Source organism: Bombina bombina, chromosome 1 (genome assembly GCF_027579735.1).
Source record: "Bombina bombina isolate aBomBom1 chromosome 1, aBomBom1.pri, whole genome shotgun sequence".
Lineage (NCBI taxonomy): Eukaryota > Metazoa > Chordata > Amphibia > Anura > Bombinatoridae > Bombina > Bombina bombina.
The window spans coordinates 281798197-281804196 of record NC_069499.1 but is presented as its reverse complement, the minus strand read 5'-3'; positions in this window follow the sequence as shown (position 1 = coordinate 281804196).

Genomic DNA, 6000 nt, shown 5'->3' with positions numbered 1-6000 from the left:
AGACAGAAGATATACGTGCATACCTAGATACCCTCAAGTTACCCCAATTATCATCAGATGACTCAGCACTTAGTGCCCCAATTTCTTTAGAAGAAGTAAAGAAGTCCATCAAACTCTTGAAACTAGTTAAATCTCCAGGCCCTGACAGCTTTACTAGCAGCTTTTACAAAACTAACCTCTCCCTTGTTGCCCCGGTATTATGTAGGAAGTTTAATGAGGTGATGCTTCAAGGTTCCTTCCACTCTGAGTTCCTAGAGGCCACTATAGTTATAATTTTGAAACCAGGGAAGGACCCAGAGGCTTGTGGCAGTTATCGCCCCATCTCCCTTATTAACTTAGACACTAAGTTGTACTCCAAAATCATGGCCACTAGACTCTCTAAGATCATAACCTCCTTAATCCACCCAAGTCAAGTAGGGTTCATCCCACACAGGGAGGGACCTGATGCCACCGGATGTATTCTGAATATTCTCTCGACAACCTCAGACAGGGGTACCCCATTTTTCGCCCTTTCTCTCGATGCTGAAAAAGCTTTTGACAGGGTGCGATGGGATTATCTCTGGAAAACTATGAAGGCCTTTAATCTCCCCCTCCAGTTCATAACAGCTGTACAGGCTTTATACACCTCTACAATGGCAAGGGTAAGAGGTGTGGGTTTCCAATCAATCCCCTTTGAAATAACCAATGGTACTAGACAGGGTTGCCCACTTTCCCCGCTCCTGTTTGCTCTCACAATTTTTTACCCATAGACATCAATGGGGCTGCGTTACAGAGCTTTTCATTCTGTGATCGCAGGTGTTAGGCTTTTTTTTAGCCGGTGTTCTAAAGAAAATGGAATACCGCATAGGAATGTATATACCACGTCACTTTTGGTCACGTAACTAGCTGCTGGAGGGGTGTGGCTCTCAATGCGCATGCGCAAGAGCCCCAACCTCCTCCAAACAGCTGATGTAAACTATGCAAGGGTCGAGGAAATATATGGCCGTATTCCGCCAACGTCCAAGAGCATGCTGGGACTTGTGGTCCGCTTTCCAGCGTATTGTAAGTGGTGCTAGTAAAAGGGACGTGTAGACACCATACTGATGATCATAGCTTTTTCTGACAGAACATCGGTGTCAGTCTATTTCTGTGAGGAAAAATAAAAACTTCTAAGTTTATTTCCCCCATTTCTGAAGAAAAATAAATTCCTCTAAATTCGCGCCCACCAGTTTTGTGAGGAAAATAAATGCCTCTAAATCCACGGTGAAAAATAGAGACCTCCAAATCCACCCAAATGTCTGTGAGGAAAAATATATAGCATTTATTACAAAATTAAAACCATAATTTTACAAATTCGGTGGCGCACGATGGATCACTGAGGAGTAGGGCCGTGTATTACATATTACGGTCCATAGAATTCCTCGACCCGTTGTTGTGAAACAAATGGCCTTAAACAGTAGTATACACATTCCTATGGTATACATGAACACCGGCTCTCCCCATTGATGTCTATGGGGAAATTGTGCATGAGCACGTCAAAACACTGCTTGTATTTGGGTGAAGCATGGAGCTCAACGTAACCATATCGCCCGCACAAGCCATTTTTTTTGCAAACCTGTAGCGCTATGAAAGGTGAGTGGTGAAAATAACGTACTAGTAATTAGCGAGCCAGCCATAACGCAAAACTCGTAATCTGGCTGATTATTATTTATATATTTATTTGTTATGGCTCCTTTAAAATGAAGACTCTATTTCCCTTTAAAAAAATTGCTCGCTTTTTCTATCGTCACTTTAGTGCACATTAGTTTAGAGTTTGTGCGTGTGACACTTTTTTTCCATGTTGGTCTACTCAGTTTGGGCATGTCGACCATTTGGGTTAGAGCGCATCATTTCTTTTTGGCTTCTGGGATTTTTGGCACGCTTTTGTCTATTTTTACTCAGGTTGTTTGCGCGCATGTTCCTTCTTTTAGTTCTGATGATGCTGTTAGATGTATGGTACGCTCAGTTCTCCTCAGTGCTATTTTTCATTTTTTTATGTTGGTTTAGTGCTCTGAGGCCTACCTGTCCCTATTTAATACTCTCTTTCAAGGGGGTACATTTTTCCTTTGCTTTAAGAGCTCTTGGGGAATATAGCTTTATGATTGTATATTTCTACCTTATTGTAGATTCTGATTTATCATGGAGCCTTCTCTGTCTGTCCCTGAAATCCCTTTAGAAGTGTGAAATGTGTATATTGTAAAAATGTTGAAATATTGCCTCCAGCTCAGTTGTGCAATCCTTATTTAAATGTTAGGATGCATTCCAATCAGACTAATGCTGTTCTTGCTTCTAAAAGTGTCTGCCCTCCTACTGTTTGTTCTAAACAGGGGAGTTCTACAGATTTCTCTCCAGGATTCGTGGAATTTATACACTCCACTATATCTAAAGTGACGGCGGCTATGCCCTCTTCAAGTAAGCATCAAAGGTCAGTTCATGATTTTCCTTCAATTAGTTCTAAGCCAAATATTAAATAATATTCCGGATCCCGGTTCAGCTGATTCATCCTTGCCAGGTGAGTTATTTTCTGAGGATCAGGGGTCTGTTTCTGATCATGATTTTGATTTAACCTCTTTTATTGTTTAAGTTGGATAAGATTTGTTACCTTTTAAGAGGTCTTTTTAGGCATTTGGGTCCTAAGGTATCTGAGGACAAGTCTGTTAATTGTTTAAATTTGAATTTAAAAAAACCTTCTGCTAAGTTTCCAGACATTATTCCTGTGCCCGATGTTGTCTCTGACATAGTTTCTAAGGATTGGTCTAAGCCTGGTGGTCCTTTTAATCCTTCTGCTAAATTAGGTAGATGTATCCTATGCCAACATCTAGTGTTGAGAGCTTTGGATTACAATTCCTAATGTTGATGGGGCTGTTTCTACTTTGTCTTGGCGTATTACTATTCCCTTGGAAGATAGTTCTTATTTCAAGGATCCTATGGATAGGAAATAAGAAACCATTTTCAGATGATAATTCTGCTTGTATGAATATTCTTAACCTTTTAGGTTTGTTAAAATCTGCTAATGTTTATATTTGTGATGCAGTTATGGACAAAATTAAGATTAATTCTAACAGTATGTCTTTAGCAGTCCTTTCCAGAAGGTCTTCATGGCTTAAACCCTGGTCAGCTGAAATGGTGTCTATGTCCAGACTTTTATCTCTTTCCTTTCAAGGAAAGATGTTGTTTGGTTCTGGGTTGGATTCTATTATTTCTATTGTGACTGGGGCAAGGGAACTTTTCTTCCCCAGGACAAGATGTCTAAGGGTAAATTTAAAGCTCCTAATCATTTTTGTTCCTTTCATCAGAACAAAGAACACACATGTTTTTTTTCCTCTTCTTAGAACCAGGGATATTCTAATTCTGCATTGAAGCCAAGTTCAAGCTGAAACAGATCTAAGCAGGGGACAAATTACTCCTTTTTCAGGAGGTTTGGTCCCAGTCTGTTCAGGATCCCTGTGTTTAGAGTATAATTTTTCAGGGTTACTGAATAGGTTTCAGGGTGAGACCTCCAAGAGGAAGTTTTTTTTTTTGTCTCATGTTCCGAAGGCTCCTTTGAAAGCGAGAGCCTCCGATCTGGAATCTATGGGAGTCATAGTACCAGTTCCAATTTTGGAAAAAGGTTTGGGTTTTTATTCAATCATCTTCATTGTTCCAAAGAAGAAAGGGATAGAGTTATGGATTTAAAGGCCCTGAAGTTTAGAGTTTCAACTTTCGAGATGGAAACTATTTGGACAGTTTATGCCCACAATGGATTTAAAGAATGCTTATCTTTATATTCCCATTCACAGGGATCATTACCAATTTCTAAGTTTTGCCTTCCTAGACAAATATTTTCAGCTTGTTGCTCTTCCATTTGGTCTGGCTATGGCTTCCAGGATATTTTCAAAGGTTCTGGGTACTCTCTTGGCAGTGAAAAGAGCCCATGGTATTTTAGTTTTTCCTTAACTTAGCTTCATCTTTTAATTTAGCAGTATTTCACAACCACAGACTTGTGTTGTTTCTTCAGCAGCATAGTTGGAAGATAAATTTTCCAATGAGTTCTCTTGTTCCCCAGTTAAGAATCACTTTTATGGGTGTTAAAATAGACTCAGCCTCTATGAGACTATCTTTGACCGAACTTAGATGGTTGAAGCTGGTTGCAGCATGTTCAAATCTTCAGTCTGCTCTATGTCCTTTATTAGCCCTTTGTTTGGAAGTTTTAGGCCTAATGATTGCTGAATCAGATGCTATTCCATTTGTTCAGTTTCACAAGAGGCCTCTTCAGCTTTACATTCTTCAGCAATGGTGCAAAGATCATACTCAGCTTTCTCAGAAATTCTGTCTGGATTCCAAAACAAGACAGTCCCTGTCATAATTTTCTTATACAGGGGGTTTCTTTTGTTTGTCCTAGCTAGACTGGGATCCCAACAGATGAAAGTTTTCCAGGTTGGGGTGCAGTCTGGGGGTCTCATAGAGCACATGGAGTTTGGTCTCCTCAGAAGGTGAGGTTACCAAAAAATGTTTTGGAACTCCCTGCATTTTTTCAGGGCCCTCCAGAGTTGTTGGAAAGGGAGTTTCATCTGTGCTTTCAGTCAGAAAATGTTACAACAGTAGCATATATTAATCATCAGTGGGGAACTTGTGGTTCCCTAGCAATGAAGGAAGTACCTCTAATTTTTCTTGGGTAGAGGGCAACTCTTGCCAAATATCTGTTCATATTCCTGGGATGAGCAATTGGGAAGCTGACTTCCTCAGTCATTAATCCCTGCATTAAGGGAAGTGGTATCTCTACCTGGATGTTCAGTCAGATTGTGGATATTTGGGATTTACCAGAGATAGATCTATTGGCCTCTCAGTCAAACAACAAACTTTCCAGGTATTTTGCCAGTTCCAGGGATCCTCAGGTGGAGTTTGTGGATGCTCTAGTAGTTCCTTGGTCTTGTCACCTTGCATATTTTTTTCATTCTCTGATTCTTCTAAGGGTAATTGCCAGAATCAGGTAGATGGGCGCATCTGTGAAATTGATTGTTCCAGATTGGTCTCGCAGAACTAGGTTTGCGGATCTAGTTCAGATGTCTAGTTGTCCTTTATGGCCACTTTCTCTGCGACAGGATCTTCTGCCTCAAAGTCTGTTTTTTTATCAGGATATCAAATCTCTAAACTTGATGGCATGGAGATGGAATGCATAGTTCTTAAGCAGAGAGTTTTTTTCAGAATCTGTGGTAGAGACTTTCACTGAGGCTCGTAAACCTGTGATTAAAAATATCTATCATAAGGTTTTGAAGGCCTATATTTCATGGTGTTTGGATTATGGGTTTTCCTGGCATTCTTTTAGAATTCCAAGGATTCTCAAATTTCTAACAGATTTTTTTTGGAAAAGGCTTCATCCTCTAGTTCTTTTAAAGGGAAGATATCGTCCTGAAATGTACTGTTTTTTTCAGGCTTTAGTCAGGATTAACCTGTTATAAAACCAATTTCTCCTCCTTGGAGTCTTAACTTGGTTGAGCCCATGCATAAAGTGGATATCAAGCTTTTATCTTAGAAGGTGCTGTTTCTTTTCACAATCTCTTCAGCTAGAAGAGTTTATGGGGTAGATTCACTATATGTCAAGCGGACATGATTCGCTATAGCGAATCATGTCTGTTTGACATCGCTGTCGGCATTTATCATTGCACAAGCATTTCTAATTAAATGCTTGTGCAATGCCGCCCCATGCTCACTGGCAGCCAATTGGCCTCTAGCAGAGGCTGCCAATCATCCTGATCGGATCAGACTGCTGCTTCTTAACTTCCATTTCAAGTCTGAAACGATGGCACTCTGAAGCAACATTCGCTGCTTCAAAAATGAAGCCCTATGAGTTATCTGCCCTTTTTTGTTTTCCTCCTTATCTTATGTTTCATCAAGATAAGGCAGTGTAGACAATTACATTTGACTTTGTACCTAAGGTGGTGTCTTTAGATAATCTGAGTAGGGAAACTGTTGTTCCTTCTTTTTGTCCTAACCCAAAGAATT